Source organism: Heterodontus francisci, chromosome 45 (assembly GCF_036365525.1).
Source record: "Heterodontus francisci isolate sHetFra1 chromosome 45, sHetFra1.hap1, whole genome shotgun sequence".
NCBI lineage: Eukaryota > Metazoa > Chordata > Chondrichthyes > Heterodontiformes > Heterodontidae > Heterodontus > Heterodontus francisci.
The window spans coordinates 5473372-5489863 of NC_090415.1; positions in this window are offsets into that span (position 1 = coordinate 5473372).

Sequence of the window (16492 nt, forward strand, 5' to 3'; positions counted from 1 at the left end):
ATAGAACAGTGAAGACAGAGATTTACTCAATAGCTAACTAATAGCTTGGCAGCATTTGATGGGACAGTGTAGACGGAGCTTTACTCTGTATCCCTGGAATTTAGAAGGGTAAGGGGTGATCTGATCAAAGTTTAAAGTGGTGGATGGGGTACCAATCAGGTGGACTGCTTTGTCCTGGATGGTGTCGAGCCTCTGGAGTGTTGTCGATGTTACACTCATCCAGGCAAGTGGAGAGATACCATCACACACCTGACTTGTGTCTTGTAGGTGGTTGAAAGGCTTTGGGGAGTCAGGGGGTGAGTCACTTGTAGCCACAGTACTGATGTGATTACTTCAGCTCAGTTCCTGGTCAATGTCTCCCTAGGATGTTGATGCTGGGGGATTCAGCAATGGGATAATGCTTTGAATGCCATGGGGAGGTGGTTGGATTCTCTCTTGTTACAGATGGTCATTGCCTGTCTGTGTGTGTTTTTCTGTGCTCTGGGAACAATTTCCTCAATGGGAGGTCAGAATGCTGCCTCATAACTGACTAGTTCACGAAAGGAATGCTGATGGAATGAACGGGACAGGGACAGAGTGGATACAACATTGGCTAAGGGACAGGACACAGAGAGTAGTGGTGAATGGTTGTTTCAGACTGGAGGGCGGTATCTTTGACTGACATAATCTTATACACTTCTATTCAATCTCCCCTCTATCTACTTTCTTCTAAGGAGATCAAACCCAGCTTTTCCAACCTAACCTTGTAGCTAAAATCCCCCATCTCTGAAACCATTCTGGTAAATCTCTGCACCCTCTCAAGGAACCTCACATCCTTCCTAAAGTCTGGTGACCAGAACTGGACACAGTTCTCCAGTTGGGGCCGAAATAGAGCTTTCTCAATGTTCAGCATAACCTCCCTGCTTTTGTACTGACTGTATACAGTGTACATTGTGGGACAGTGGTATTCCCCAGGGGTTTGGATTAGGACCACTGATCTTTTTGATATATATTAATGACTTGGACTTGGGTTTACAGGGCATAACTTCAACATTACACCATCTGCAATGTAATAAACAGAGAAGGGAATAGTAGTAGTAAATCTCTGTCTTCTCTGTTCTATAAAACACTGTCAGGGCAGGTACAGTGTGGGGTTCAGGAGGATAGAGGCAGTCTGGTGAAATGGTCAGACACATGGCAGGTTAACTTCAATGCTGAGAAATGTCAAATGATGCATTTAGGAAGGAAGGCTGAGGAGAAGCGATATAAACTAAATAGCACAATGTTAAGATGGGTGCTGGTTCAGAGAGATCGGGAATCTGGAGAGATCTGCGTCAGTTTTTATATCTGAAAGATTCAATTTGGGGCTTCGAGTCTTGTCAGTTGAATTGAGCTTCATCCTGAAAAGTGTCAGCAAACGTGTTGGGAAATGTGTCAAAAGCTGTTTCCATTCAGACATTCCTGCATTGTGGAAGTGTGAGCTATCTTTGCAGAGACAGGAAATAGAGTTGTTTGAATGGACCTGCAGGTTTTAGTTGATGCAATAAGGTGAGAATTTGAATTGTGTCCCTTCCAGATACACAGAATTGAAGGTATTTACAGAACACCACATGAAGTAGTTTACCAATGTCTGACAAACTTCAAAGACTTCAAACACATGGAAGAAGAGGAGAAGGGAACAATATACAAAACCTCAGTCAGTCAGAAAACAGCAGTAGGAAAATGAATCTCTTTTTATGGGTTTTAATTTGAAGGCCTGAGCTGATGATTGAAAAAGCAGGAGTTCAAATCCCACACAGGGCTGTTGTGAATTTGAATTCTCTTTTTACGAAACAAAAACATAAATCTGGAATTAAAATAGATTGAGGATGGAATGATTCACTCCTGTCTACTAGTGCAAAGCCCATGTGTGTCTCAGTTTTGCTGTATTTATTAATGATTTAAGATGATGTGGTAGAATGCAACATACCCAAGTTTACCAATGACACAAAAATAGGCAGCATTGTAAGCAGTGTAGCTGGAAGCATCAAATTACAAAGAGATATTAATATCTTAAATAAATGGGCAAATCTGTGGTAGTTAGATTTCAATGTCAGCAAAAAAAGACTAGAACAGAGTACTTTATAAATGGTGTAAAGATAGAAATACTGGAGGTTCAAAGAGACTTTGGGGGGTCCGTGTCCATTTGAGTGCAGTGTAGATTTACCAGAATGATAACTGGACTCCAAGGGTTAAATTACGAGGTGATATTACACAAACTAGGGATTTATTGCCTGGAATTTAGGAGGATCAAGGTGATTTGTTCAAAGATGTTGAGATATTAAGGGGAACTGATGGGGTAGTTTGCGAGAAACTATTTCGGCAGCTTTGGAATATATGAACAGGAGTAGGCCATTCAGCCCATCTAGCCTGCTCCGCCATTCAATACTATCATGGCTGATCATCCACTTCAATGTGTTTTTCCCAGACTATCCTCATACCCTTTATGTCATTGGTATTCAGCAATCTGTCAATCTCTGCTTTAAACATACTCAATGACTGAGCTTCCACAGCCCTCTGGGATAGAGAATTCCTAAGATTCACAACCCTCTGAGTAATGACATTTCTCCTCATCTCTGTCCCAAGTGGCTTCCCCCTTATTTTGAAATTGTGTCCCCTGGTTCTCGACTCCCCAACCAGGAGAAACATCTTACCTACATCTACCCTGTCTATCTGTAACGTTACCCCAGGGTCTCCACACAGCCTGTCTCCCCGTCCCCCTGCTTCTAAAGTGTCTCAGGGTCTCCTGGCACTTTCTATCTCTCTGCTTCTGTCTCTATCCCTCACTATCTCTCTGTTCTCTCTCCATTTCTATCTCTCCCTATCTCTCTGTTACTCTACCTCTGTTCCTCTCTCTCTGTCTATCACTCTCTCCCTCCATGTTGGTTATCATTGGGGGTGGAGTTAAATCACAGACAAAATAAACACTTCACCTGTCTGCCCCGAAATAAATAGCAAAATTTGTGGCTATTTTATGTCTGTATTCAGACATGATCACAGTGATGTTGACAGCAAAGTATATTATATGATGGGATGCTGCAAATCGATTTACACTCGTACTGTCGGAAAAACAACTTAAAAAGAATTATTCACAAGTCTAGTCCAACTTAACGACAGATTTGACCCGATAAGGTAATAAATGCCAAAAGTCTGGAGTTTTTTGGAGTACGTTAAGCTTTACTCTGTCTGGCTTTCAGAAATTAAACATTACACATGCACTGCAAGATTCAAGATTATACATAGGTTAGGTTACATAGAATTTTGGAAGGACTAACAAGGCTAGGGAATATCCAATGAATGGTAGGACCATAGGAAGTACAGAGTGTCAGAGGGATCTTGGTGTACTTGTCCATAGATCACTGAAGTCTGCAGCGCAGGTAGACAAGGTGGTTAGGAAGGTATATGGGATACTTGCCTTTATTAGTTGCGGCATAGAATATAAGAACAGGGAGGTTATGATGGAGCTATATAAAACACTGGTTAGGCCACAGCTGGAGTACAGTGTACAGTTCTGGGCACCACACTATAGGAAGGATGTGATTGCATTGGAGAGGATGCAGAGGAGATTGACCAGGATGTTGCCTGGGCTGCAGCATTTCAGCTATGAAGAGAGACTGAAAAGGCTGGAGTTGTTTTCCTCAGAGCAGAGAAGGCTGAGGGGGGACCTGATTGAGGTGTACAAAATTATGAGGGGTATTGATAGGTTAGATAGGAAGAAACTTTTTCCCTTAGCGGAGGGGTCAATAACCAGGGGGCATAGATTGAAGGTAAGGGGCAGGAGGTTTGGAGGGGATTTGAGGAAAAGATTTTTCACCCGGAAGGTTATTGGCTGATTTGATGAAGGTTTACAAAATAATAAGGGAAACTGATAGGGTGGACTGAGAGTAAATATTCCCACTGGCTGCGGAGTCAGGAACTTGGGGCATAGTCTGAAAATATAAAGAGTGGCCACTTTGACTTCATCCCATCGTGTCGTATGTACATTCTCACAAATAGCAGGTATAGCAGCGCATATATAACAGGATAGCAGGTAGAACTGTAGTCATAGTATTCAGCTGAAAATTGATCAGTTACATTGTTATTTCAGTCCATATTTACAGTACACACGGTACCTTACTGTTGTAATCAAGTCATATAGTGTCTATTCATCCCACTGGGGCAAAATGTCACTGGCTCAACATTCTCACCAAATACTAAAGCATTCCACAATGCAAGACTCACAAATTCAACACAAGTTTCCTTTTCTGAGTCTCGCTGGTCTGTTCTGATTCTCTGAGGGATTACTGATGTTTATCCTCCACATGAGCAGTCGTCCTAATCCCGTGTGCCTGTCCTGCTCCCAAACCCGGCATCCACTTACATTAAGGCAAGTGATACAGGAGCGTCTCAGTGACTGAGGCAGGTGAGTCTTGAGGCTGAGCAGGGCACAGTGAGTGACCCGGGTTAATCCGACACTCCAGGGAATGTTTAAACTGAACTGTACTCTGTATCTAACCCGTGCTGTACCTTCTCTGAGATTGTTCGATGGGGCAGTGCAGACGAGGAGAGTTATTCCTTATCCATTTTAAATATAGAGAAGTGAATATCCAAGAGATTGTTTTAAATGTGATGAGGGTTTCTGTCTCTACCATCCGTTAGAGTCATAGAGAGATACAGCACTTATACAGGCCCTTCGGCCCGCCCATTCTGTGCCGGCCATCAACCACCCATTTTATACTAATCCTTTCAGGCAGTGAGTTCCAGACACCCACCAGCCACTGGGTGAAGAAACTATTGATGTATTTCATTCTGTTAAGTTTGATGTCAATGTTTCCCCAGGATGTTGACGCTGGGGGATTCAGCGATGGGATAATGCTTTGAATGCCAAGGGGAGGTGGTTGGATTCTCTCTTGTTGCAGATGGTCATTGCCTGGCACTTGTGTGACGTGAATGTTACTTGTCACTGGTCGGCCCAAACCTGAATGTTGTCCGGGTCTTGGTGCATGTGGCTATGGATTGCTTCATTATCTGAGGCAAATTACTGTGGATGCTGGAAATCTGGAAAGCATCGAGCTGAATCACTAACTCTGTTTCTCTCTCCACAGATGCTGCTTGACCTGCTCAGTATTTAAAGCACTTTCTGCTGGGATCTCAGTTGAAGATGGCTGGGCTGAGGACACTACCCTGATAAACTCCTGCAGTGATGTCCTGGGACTGAGATGATTGACCTCCAACAACCACAACCATCTTCCTTTGTGCTCGGTATGATTCCAACCAGTGGAGAGATTTCCCCCGATTCCCACTGACTTCACTTTTACTCGGGCTCCTCGATGTCACACTCGGTCAAACGCTGCCTTGATGTTAAGGTCAGTCTCTCTTCCCAGTAGCAGACAGGAGTGAATCGTTCCCTTTGACCCGTTGTACACTGAACAAGCTGTGCTTCTTCACAGCCTGATACAGGACTGTACACGGCCGATTAATGTAGCCCATCAAACACTCCCAGAGCAGGTTCAGCACAGCTTAGGAACAGAGTACAGTTCATTCAACATTCTCTCGCTGTCTCTCCCTCCTGCTATCTCTGACATTAGGAGAGAGACAGAGGGAGAGAGGGTTAGATATGAAGGCAGAGAGAGTGCTGTAGAGAGGGACAAATTTGGAGAGAGAGAGATTGTTGAGGTGGATGAAAAGGATAATGTAAGATATATTAATTTGATGTAATCCTTCACTGCTGTGGACATAAACATATTGGAGATAGGTATGGAGAGAAAAAAAACATCGGGAGATGGGGAAATGTAGATGAAGTTGGGGCCCAGGCGGATACTTTTGATGATCCAGAAGGAATAGCCTCCATTTTAAACATCCAGCAAGCTATTCCACTGTGGGAGCCATCACACCCAAACAGACATAGACACACACACACACACACACACAGAAATACCCACACAATGATATTGGTTGTTCAAATTTCATGCTGGCTTATTGGTTAATTTTTAAATCTGTGATTGATAGATTCCTGTTAACCAAAGGTATTAAGAGATATGGGGCAAAGGCTGGATATATGGTGTAAGTTACATCACAGATCAGCCAAGATCTCATTTGATGCCGGAACAGGGCTGTGTGGTTGAATTGCATCTTCCTCTTCCAATATCCCTGTGAAGTATCCTTCTTTCTCTGTCAGTCACCCTGTCAGTCCATGTCTCTCTGTTTCTCTTTTACTGTCTCTCTCTCTCTCTCTGTCTCTATCGGACAGTGTAGAGTGAGATTCACTCTGTATCCACCCCATGATGTTCCTGCCCTGGGAGTGTGTGATGGGACAGCGCAGAGGCAAATTTACTCTGTGTCAAACCCAACATTGTGCTTGGCTTGGGAATATTTAATGGGACAGTGTAGCTGGAGATTTACTCTGTATCCCTGGAATTTTGAAGGCTCAGGTGTGATTTGATGATTGTTTTCAAGATAATAAGGGAAACTGATAGGGTGGACAGAGAGTAACAATTCTCACTGGCTGCAGAGTCTAGAACATGGGGGCATAGTCTAAAAATATAAACCTCGTCTAAAAACCTTTCAGGAGTGAAATGAAGAAACACTTCAACACACCAGGTGTGGTATCAGTTTGAAACTCTCTTCCACAATCAGCAATTGATGCTGAGACACTTGTTAATTTTTAAATCTGAGTTTGATAGATTTTTGTTAACCAAAGGTATTAAGGGGCAAAGATAGGTACATGGAGTGAGATCACACATCAGCCATGAGCTCCTTGAATGACAGAACAGGGTTGAGGGGCTAAATGGCCTCCTCCTCTTCCTCTGTCCGACGACAAATATCCTGCGATCACTCTCTGTGTCTTGGTCTCTGTCTCCCTCTTTGTCTCTCTTTCTGTCTGTCAGTCTGTCTCTCTCTCTCTCCTCTCATCTGTGGAAATCCACACACATCAGTCAGCCATTTTAGGTTCATTTTCAGTGGCCATTTTATGTTACCACAACACTGGGACATTTATCGCTGTCTATCCCAAACCATCTCTCTTTGTAGTCTATTTGTGTTCTCCTCACAGCTTATTGTCCCACCTAACCTAGTCTCTCTCTCCTTTGCTCCGTCTCACTCACGCAGTCTCCCCCCATTCTCTCCCCCCCATTTCTCTCTCACCCCATTTCTCTCTTCCGTCCCCCCCCCCTCCCCCCGCATTCTCTCTTTAAGTGTCCTGTTATCACATCCTTTATTATAGATTCGAGCATTTTCCCAATGACTGATGTTAGACGAACAGGTCTTTAGTTCCCCATTTTCTCTCTCCTTCCTTTTGTAAATAGTGGGGTTACATTTGCTACCTTCTAATCTGCCTCTCTCACACTGCCTCTGTCCCTCGCTATCTGTCTTACCCTCCTCACTCTCTCGCTATCTCTCCCTCTCTCTCTCTACCTCTGTCCATGTCTCAATTTGTGCCTCCCTCACACTATCTCTCCCTCTCTCTCTGTCTCTCTCTAGCTCTCTGTCTGCCTCTCTATGTCTGCCTCTCTGTGTCTCCTTCTCTCTCTGTGCCTCTCTCACTCTCTATCTGTCTCTCCCCCAGCTCTCTCTCTCTGTCTCTCCCTCTCTCTCTTTCTCAACCTCTGTCCATGTCTCAATTTGTGCCTCCCTCACACCATCGCTCCCTCTCTCTGTCTCTCTCTATCTCTCTCTCTGCCTCTCTCTCTCTCTCCCTTTCTCCCTCTCGCTTCCTCTGTCCACGTCTCAGTTTGTGTCTCCCCCACACCATCTCTCCCTCCCTCTCTCCCTCCCTCTCTCTCACCCTCTCTCTCTCTCCCTGTCTCTCGCTCTCTCTCTGTCCCTCCATCTGTCTTTCCCTCCCTGACACTCCCTCTCTCTCCTTCTCTCTCTGTCTCACTCTCTGCCCCTCCATATGTCTTTCCCTCGCTGTCTGTCTCTCCCTCTCTCTTTCCATCTGTCTTTCCCTCCCTGTCACACACTCTCTCAATCCTTCCATCTCTGCCTCTCCATCTGTCCTTCCCTCCCTGTCACTCCATCTCTCTCCTTCTCTCTCTGTCTCTCTCTCTCTGTCCCTCCATCTGTCCTTCCCTCCCTGTCACTCCATCTCTCTCCTTGTCTCTGTCTCTCCATCTGTCTTTCCCTTCCTGTCTCTCCCTCTCTCTCCTTCTATCTCGGTCTCTCTCTCTCTCTGTCTCTCCATCTGTCTTTCCCTCCCTGTCACTCCCTCTCTCTCCTTCTATCTCTGTCTCTCGCTCTCTGTCTCTCCATCTGTCCTTCCCTCCCTGTCACTCCATTTCTCTCCTTCTATCTCTGTCTCTCTCTCTCAGTCTTTCCATCTGTCTTTCCCTCCCTGTCACTCCCTCTCTCTCCTTCTATCTCTGTCTCTCTCTCTCAGTCTTTCCATCTGTCTTTCCCTCCCTGTCACTGCCTCTCCCTCCTTCCATCTCTGCCTCTCTCTCTCTCAGTCTTTCCATCTGTCTTTCCCTCCCTGTCACTCCATCTCTCTCCACTCTCTGTCCCTCACTCTGTCCCTCCATCTGTCTTTCCCTCCCTGTCACTCCATCTCTCTCCTTCCATCTCTGTGTGTCTCTCTCTCTGTCCCTCCATCTGTCTTTCCCTCTCTGTCTCACTCTCCCTCCTTCCATCTCTGCCTCTCTCTCTCTCAGTCTTTCCATCTGTCTTTCCCTCCCTGTCACTCCCTCTCTCTCCTTCTATCTCTGTCTCTCGTTCTCTGTCTCTCCATCTGTCCTTCCCTCCCTGTCACTCCATCTCTCTCCTCTCTCTGTCTCTAACTCTGTCTCTCCATCTGTCTTTCCCTCCCTGTCACTCCATCTCTCTCCACTCTCTGTCCCTCACTCTGTCCCTCCATCTGTCTTTCCCTCCCTGTCACTCCATCTCTCTCCTTCCATCTCTGTGTGTCTCTCTCTCTGTCCCTCCATCTGTCTTTCCCTCTCTGTCTCACTCTCCCTCCTTCCATCTCTGCCTCTCTCTCTCTCAGTCTTTCCATCTGTCTTTCCCTCCCTGTCACTCCCTCTCTCTCCTTCTATCTCTGTCTCTCGTTCTCTGTCTCTCCATCTGTCCTTCCCTCCCTGTTACTCCATCTCTCTCCTCTCTCTGTCTCTCACTCTGTCCCTCCATCTGTCTTTCCCTCCCTGTCACTCCATCTCTCTCCTTCCATCTCTGCGTCTCTCTCTCTCTCTGTCTCTCCATCTGCCTTTCCCTCTCTGGTTGACTAACAGGAAGCAGAGAGTGGGGATAAATGAGTGCTATTCTGGTTGGCAATCAGTCACTAGTGGTGTGCCTCAGGGATCGGTGTTGGGACCACAATTATTTACAATTTATATCGATGATTTGGAGTTGGGGACCACGTGTAGGCTGTTAAAGTTTGCAGATGACACTAAGATGAGTGGCAGAGCAAAGTGTGCAGATGACTGTGAAACTTTGCAGAGGAACATAGATACATTGAGTGAGTGGGCAAAGGTCTGGCAGATGGAATACAATGTTAATAAATGTGAAGTTATTCATTTCGGTAGGAGTAACAGTAAAAAGGATTATTACTTGAATGGTAAAAAGTTGCAGCATGCTGCTATGCAGAGGGACCTGGGTGTCCTTGTGCATGAATCGCAAAAGGTTGGTCTGCAGGTACAGCAAGTAATTAGGAAGGCAAATGGAATTTTGTCCTTCATTGCGAAAGGGATTGAGTTTAAAAGCAGAGAGGTTATGTTGCAGCTGTATAAAGGTACTGGTGAGGCCGCATCTGGAGTACTGTGTGCAGTTTTGGTCTCCTTACTTGAGAAAGGATGTACTGGCACTGGAGAGGGTGCAGAGGAGGTTCACTAGGTTGATTCCAGAGTTGAGGGGGTTGGCTTATGAGGAGAGACTGAGTAGATTGGGATTATATTCATTGGAATTCAGAAGAATGAGGGGGGATCTTATAGAAACTGAAATTGAAATATTATAGAAATTGAAATATTCTTCTGTCACTCTCTGTCCCTTGGGCAGTCTGTTTTTGTGTGTGTCTGTGCATGTCGGTCTCTGTGTGTGTGTGCATGTAGGTCTGTGTGTGGGGTTCTGTGTGTGTGTTTGTCTGTGTGTGTGGTTCTCTGTGTGTGGGTGTGTTTCTCTGTGTGTGGGTGTGTGTCTGGCTGTCTGTGTCTATGCCTGTTTCTCTCTCCTCTCTCAGAACCTCAGTAAAACTCCACATACATCAATTTGCTATTTTAATTTGGCTGCTTTTGGTGATACCACAACTGCAGAGGGTGCACTTCCTTCTGCAGGCTGGTAGGAAACCCATATCCCGCTCTTTAACGGCATATTCTGTCTGCTTTGTATACTAAATTGATGAATCCCTAATAATTGATCAAATCTGACATTGATTACTGTTTGAAAGTCTCCAGGTTTACTTTCCTCCCAGGGCTGATTAAAAGTTCGAGTTTACCTCAGTGTTTTGGAAATATCAAACCCTGATCCCACACCCAGTAAAGTATTTTACATGATGGGACGCTGCAAATGTTGTTATACTCAGTGCGCACGGTACCTTCGTGTTGTAATAAGATGTTATAATCTCTATTCAGATAACTCTCATGCCACAGGGGCAAAATTTCACTGGGTCAACATTCTGACCAAACACTAAAACATTACAGAAAGCGAGGCTCACAAATTCAACACAAGTTTCCTTTTCTGTGTCTCGCTGGTCTGTTCTGATTTTCTGTTGGGTGACATCAGCCTAGATTATGTGTTCGGACCTGAACCCACAAACGTATAACTCAGAGGCAGGATTATTACCCACTGAGCTACAGCTGGCTCCAATGTTCCCAGAAAATTTAGTTGTTGTGCACGGCAAGTTTTTTTTGACCCATGTGCAGTCCCTTTAAATTTTTAAGAATCTTCGAAGACGTGTGTTATTTATCACGGAACAGGACCTGCGTGGTACCTTCCAGGCTGCTGCACACAGCTTTGCAGGAACACTGACCGACACTCTCCATCCCAATCTCTTCCTCTCTGGTAATCTCTCCCCATTGCTATCCTTCCCTCTCTCTGTTATTCCCTCTCTATATCTATCCCTGTCTTTCTCACTGTTACTCTCTCCATCTGGATGGAGGAGGTGAAAGAGAGGCATATATAGAGGCAGCTTTACTTGGTATCTAACCCCACACTGTACCTGTCCTGCGAGTGTTTTATGGAACAGAGAGGACAGAGATTTGCTCTGCAGATAACTCCATTCTGTACTTGCTTGGCAGCATTTGAAGGGACAGTTTAGACGGAGCTTTACTCTGTATCCCTGGAATTTTGAAGTGTAAGGGGTGTTTATTTCAGTTTGGTTTTGAGATACAGCAATTATACAGGCCCTTCGGCCCGCCCAGTCTGTGCCGGCCATCAACCACCCATTTTATACTAATCCTTTCAGGCAGTGAGTTCCAGACACCCACCAGCCACTGGGTGAAGAAACTATTGATGTGTTTCGTTCTGTTAAGTTTGATGTCAATGTTTCCCCAGGATGTTGACGCTGGGGGATTCAGCGATGGGATAATGCTTTGAATGCCAAGGGGAGGTGGTTGGATTCTCTCTTGTTGCAGATGGTCATTGCCTGGCACTTGTGTGACGTGAATGTTACTTGTCACTGGTCGGCCCAAACCTGAATGTTGTCCGGGTCTTGGTGCATGTGGCTCTGGATTGCTTCATTATCTGAGGCAAAATACTGTGGATGCTGGAAATCTGGAAAGCATCGAGCTGAATCACTAACTCTGTTTCTCTCTCCACAGATGCTGCTTGACCTGCTCAGTATTTAAAGCACTTTCTGCTGGGATCTCAGCTGAAGATGGCTGGGCCTCGGACACTACCCTGATAAACTCCTGCAGTGATGTCCTGGGACTGAGATGATTGACTTCCAACAACCAAAACCATCTTCCTTTGTGCTCGGTATGATTCCAACCAGTGGAGAGATTTCCCCCGATTCCCACTGACTTCAGTTTTACTCGGGCTCCTCGATGTCACACTCGGTCAAACGCTGCCTTGATGTTAAGGTCAGTCTCTCTTCCCAGTAGCAGACAGGAGTGAATCGTTCCCTTTGACCCGTTGTACACTGAACAAGCTGTGCTTCTTCACAGCCTGACACAGGACTGTACACGGCCGATTAATGTAGCCCATCAAACACTCCCAGAGCAGGTTCAGCACAGCTTAGGAACAGAGTACAGTTCCTTCAACATTCTCTCTCTGTCTCTCCCTCCTGCTATCTCTGACATTAGGAGAGAGACAGAGGGAGAGAGGGTTAGATATGAAGGCAGAGAGAGTGCTGTAGAGAGGGACAAATTTGGAGAGAGAGAGGTTGTTGAGGTGGATGAAAAGGATAATGTAAGATATATTAATTTGATGTAATCCTTCACTGCTGTGGACATAAACATATTGGAGATAGGTATGGAGAGAAAAAAAACATCGGGAGAGGGGGAAATGTAGATGAAGTTGGGGCCCAGGCGGATACTTTTGATGATCCAGAAGGAATAGCCTCCATTTTAAACATCCAGCAAGCTATTCCACTGTGGGAGCCATCACACCCAAACAGACATAGACACACACACACACACACACAGAAATACCCACACAATGATATTGGTTGTTCAAATTTCATGCTGGCTTATTGGTTAATTTTTAAATCTGTGATTGATAGATTCCTGTTAACCAAAGGTATTAAGAGATATGGGGCAAAGGCTGGATATATGGTGTAAGTTACATCACAGATCAGCCAAGATCTCATTTGATGCCGGAACAGGGCTGTGTGGTTGAATTGCATCTTCCTCTTCCAATATCCCCTGTGAAGTATCCTTCTTTCTCTGTTAGTCACCCTGTCAGTCCATGTCTCTCTGTTTCTCTTTTTCTGTCTCTCTCTCTCTCTCTGTCTCTATCGGACAGTGTAGAGTGAGATTCACTCTGTATCCACCCCATGATGTTCCTGCCCTGGGAGTGTGTGATGGGACAGCGCAGAGGCAAATTTACTCTGTGTCAAACCCAACATTGTGCTTGGCTTGGGAATATTTAATGGGACAGTGTAGCTGGAGATTTACTCTGTATCCCTGGAATTTTGAAGGCTCAGGTGTGATTTGATGATTGTTTTCAAGATAATAAGGGAAACTGATAGGGTGGACAGAGAGTAACAATTCCCACTGGCTGCAGAGTCTAGAACATGGGGGCATAGTCTAAAAATATAAACCTAGTCTAAAAACTTTTCAGGAGTGAAATGAAGAAACACTTCAACACACCAGGTGTGGTATCAGTTTGAAACTCTCTTCCACAATCAGCAATTGATGCTGAGACACTTGTTAATTTTTAAATCTGAGTTTGATAGATTTTTGTCAACCAAAGGTATTAAGGGGCAAAGATAGGTACATGGAGTTAGATCACACATCAGCCATGAGCTCATTGAATGACAGAACAGGGTTGAGGGGCCAAATGGCCTCCTCCTCTTCCTCTGTCCTCCGACAAATATCCTGCTATCACTCTCTGTGTCTTGGTCCCTGTCTCCCTCTTTGTCTCTCTTTCTGTCTGTCTGTCTGTCTGTCTCTCTCTCTCCTCTCATCTGTGGAAATCCACACACATCAGTCAGCCATTTTAGGTTCATTTTCAGTGGCCATTTTATGTCACCACAACACTGGGACATTTATCGCTGTCTATCCCAAACCATCTCTCTTTGTAGTCTATTTGTGTTCTCCTCACAGCTTATTGTCCCACCTAACCTAGTCTCTCTCTCCTTTGCTCCGTCTCACTCACACACTCTCCCCCCTCTCTCTCCCCCCCATTTCTCTCTCCCCCCATTTCTCTCTTCCCCCCCCCCTCCCCCCGCAATCTCTCTTTAAGTGTCCTGTTATCACATCCTTTATTATAGATTCGAGCATTTTTCCTATGACTGATGTTAGACGAACAGGTCTTTAGTTCCCCATTTTCTCTCTCCTTCCTTTTGTAAATAGTGGGGTTACATTTGCTACCTTCTAATCTGCCTCTCTCACACTGCCTCTGTCCCTCGCTATCTGTCTTACCCCCTCTCTCTCTCGCTATCTATCCCTCTCTGTCTTTTTCTCTCTCTCGCTCTATCTCTCCCTCTCTCTCTCTACCTCTGTCCATGTCTCAATTTGTGCCTCCCTCACACCATCTCTCCCTCTCTCTCTGTCTCTCTCTAGCTCTCTGTCTGCCTCTCTATGTCTGCCTCACTGTGTCTCCTTCTCTCTCTGTGCCTCTCTCACTCTCTATCTGTCTCTCCCCCAGCTCTCTCTCTCTGTCTCTCCCTCTCTCTCTTTCTCAACCTCTGTCCATGTCTCAATTTGTGCCTCCCTCACACCATCGCTCCCTCTCTGTCTGTCTCTATCTCTCTCTCTGCCTCTCTCTCTCTGCCTCTCTCTCTTCAGCCTCTCCCTCTCTAGCTCTCCCTCTCTCTCGCTGCCTCTGTCCACGTCTCAGTTTGTGTCTCCCCCACACTATCTCTCCCTCCCACTCTCCCTCCCTCTCTCCCTCCCTCTCTCCCTCCCTCTCTCACTCCCTCTCTCCCTCCCTCTCTCCCTCCCTCTCTCTCTCTCATTCTCCCTCTCTCCCTCCCTCTCTCCCTCCCTCTCTCCCTCCCTCTCTCACTCCCTCTCTCCCTCTCTCACTCCCTCACTCTCTCCCTCCCTCTCTCTCTCTTTCTCTATCTCAGAGTTACAGCTCAGATGATTAACCTCTTTATCCATGTGTTATGAACACGGGACTTTGTCTCTCTCCCATTTTCTAGGATGTTGCCAGGACTGGAGAATTGTAGCTATGAGGATAGGCAGGGGTTGTTGTCCTTGGAAAAGCGAAGGCCGAGGGGAGATCTGATTGAAATGTACAAAATGTTGAGGGTCCTGGATGGAGTGGAGGTGAAGGGCAGAGAACCATAGCAGAAAGGTCAGTGACGAGGGGGCATAGATTTAAAGTGATTGGCAGAAAAATTAGAGGGGAGTTGAGGAAAATCTTTTTCACCCAGAGGGTCGCGATGGTCTGGAACTCACTGCCTGAAAGGGTAGTTGAGGCAGAGACCCTCAACTCATTCAGAAGGAGTCTGGATAGGCACCTCAAGTGCGGTAAGCTGCAGAGCTCAGACCAAATGCTGGAAGGTGGGATTAGAATAGGTTGATCGTTTTCGGCTGGCACAGAGAGGATGGGCCAAGTGGCCGCTTTCTGTGCCTTAAAATTTCTATGTTGCCCTCGCCAACTCTATTTTTCCCTCTGTTACCCTCTGAATCCCAGTCTCTCCCTCTCTGTTACTCTCTGAATCCCAGTCTCTCCCTCTCTGTTACCCTCTGAATCCCAGTCTCTCCCTCTCTGTTACCCTCTGAATCCCAGACTCTCCCTCTCTGTTACCCTCTGAATTCCAGTCTCTCCCTCTCTGTTACCCTCTGAATCCCAGTCTCTCGCTCTCTGTTACCCTCTGAATTCCAGTCTCTCCCTCTCTGTTACCCTCTGAATCCCAGTCTCTCGCTCTCTGTTACCCTCTGAATCCCAGTCTCTCCCTCTCTGTTACCCTCTGAATCCCAGTCTCTCCCTCTCCGTTACCCTCTGAATCCCATTCTCTCCCCCTCTGTTACTCTCTGAATCCCAGTCTCTCCCTCCATGTTTCCCTCTGAATCCCAGAATCTCCCTCTCTGTTACCCTGTGAATCCCAGTCTCTCCCTCTCTCTTACCCTCTGAGTCCCAGACTCTCCCTCTCTGTTACCCTGTGAATCCCAGACTCTCCCTCTCTGTTACCGTCTGAATCCCAGTCTCTCCCTCTCTGTTTCCCTCTGAATCCCAGACTCTCCCTCTCTGTTACCCTCTGAATCCCAGACTCTCCCTCTCTGTTACCGTCTGAATCCCAGTCTCTCCCTCTCTGTTTCCGTCTGAATCCCAGTCTCTCCCTCTCTCTTACCCTCTGAGTCCCAGTCTCTCCCTCTCATTTACCCTCTGAGTCCCAGTCTCTCCCTCTCCGTTACCCTCTGAGTCCCAGTCTCTCCCTCTCCGTTACCCTCTGAATCCCAGTCTCTCCCTCTCTGTTACCTGACCAGAGCTTTATAAATGTTCAGCGCACCCTCTCGGCTTTAGTACTCACTGTATACAGTGTAAATTGTGGTATTCCCCAGGGGTTTTGATTAGGACCACTGATCTTATTGATATATGAATGACTTAGACTGGGGTAAACAGGGCATAACTTCAACATTGTGCCATCTGCAATGTAAGAAACAGTGAAGGGAATAGGAGTAGACTTCAGGAGGATAGAGGCAGTCTGGTGAAATGGTCAGACACATAGCAGGTTAACTTCAATGCTGAGAAATGTAAAATGATGCATTTTGGAAGGAAGACTGAGGAGAAGCGATATAAACTAAATGGTACAATGTTAAAATGGGTGCAGGGACAGAGAGATCTGGGATTTCATTTGTGTCACTTTTTACATCTAAAAGATTCAATTTGGGGCTTGCAATCTCTAAGTTGAATTTAGCTTCATCCTGAAAAGTGTTCGCAAACGTGTTGGGAAATG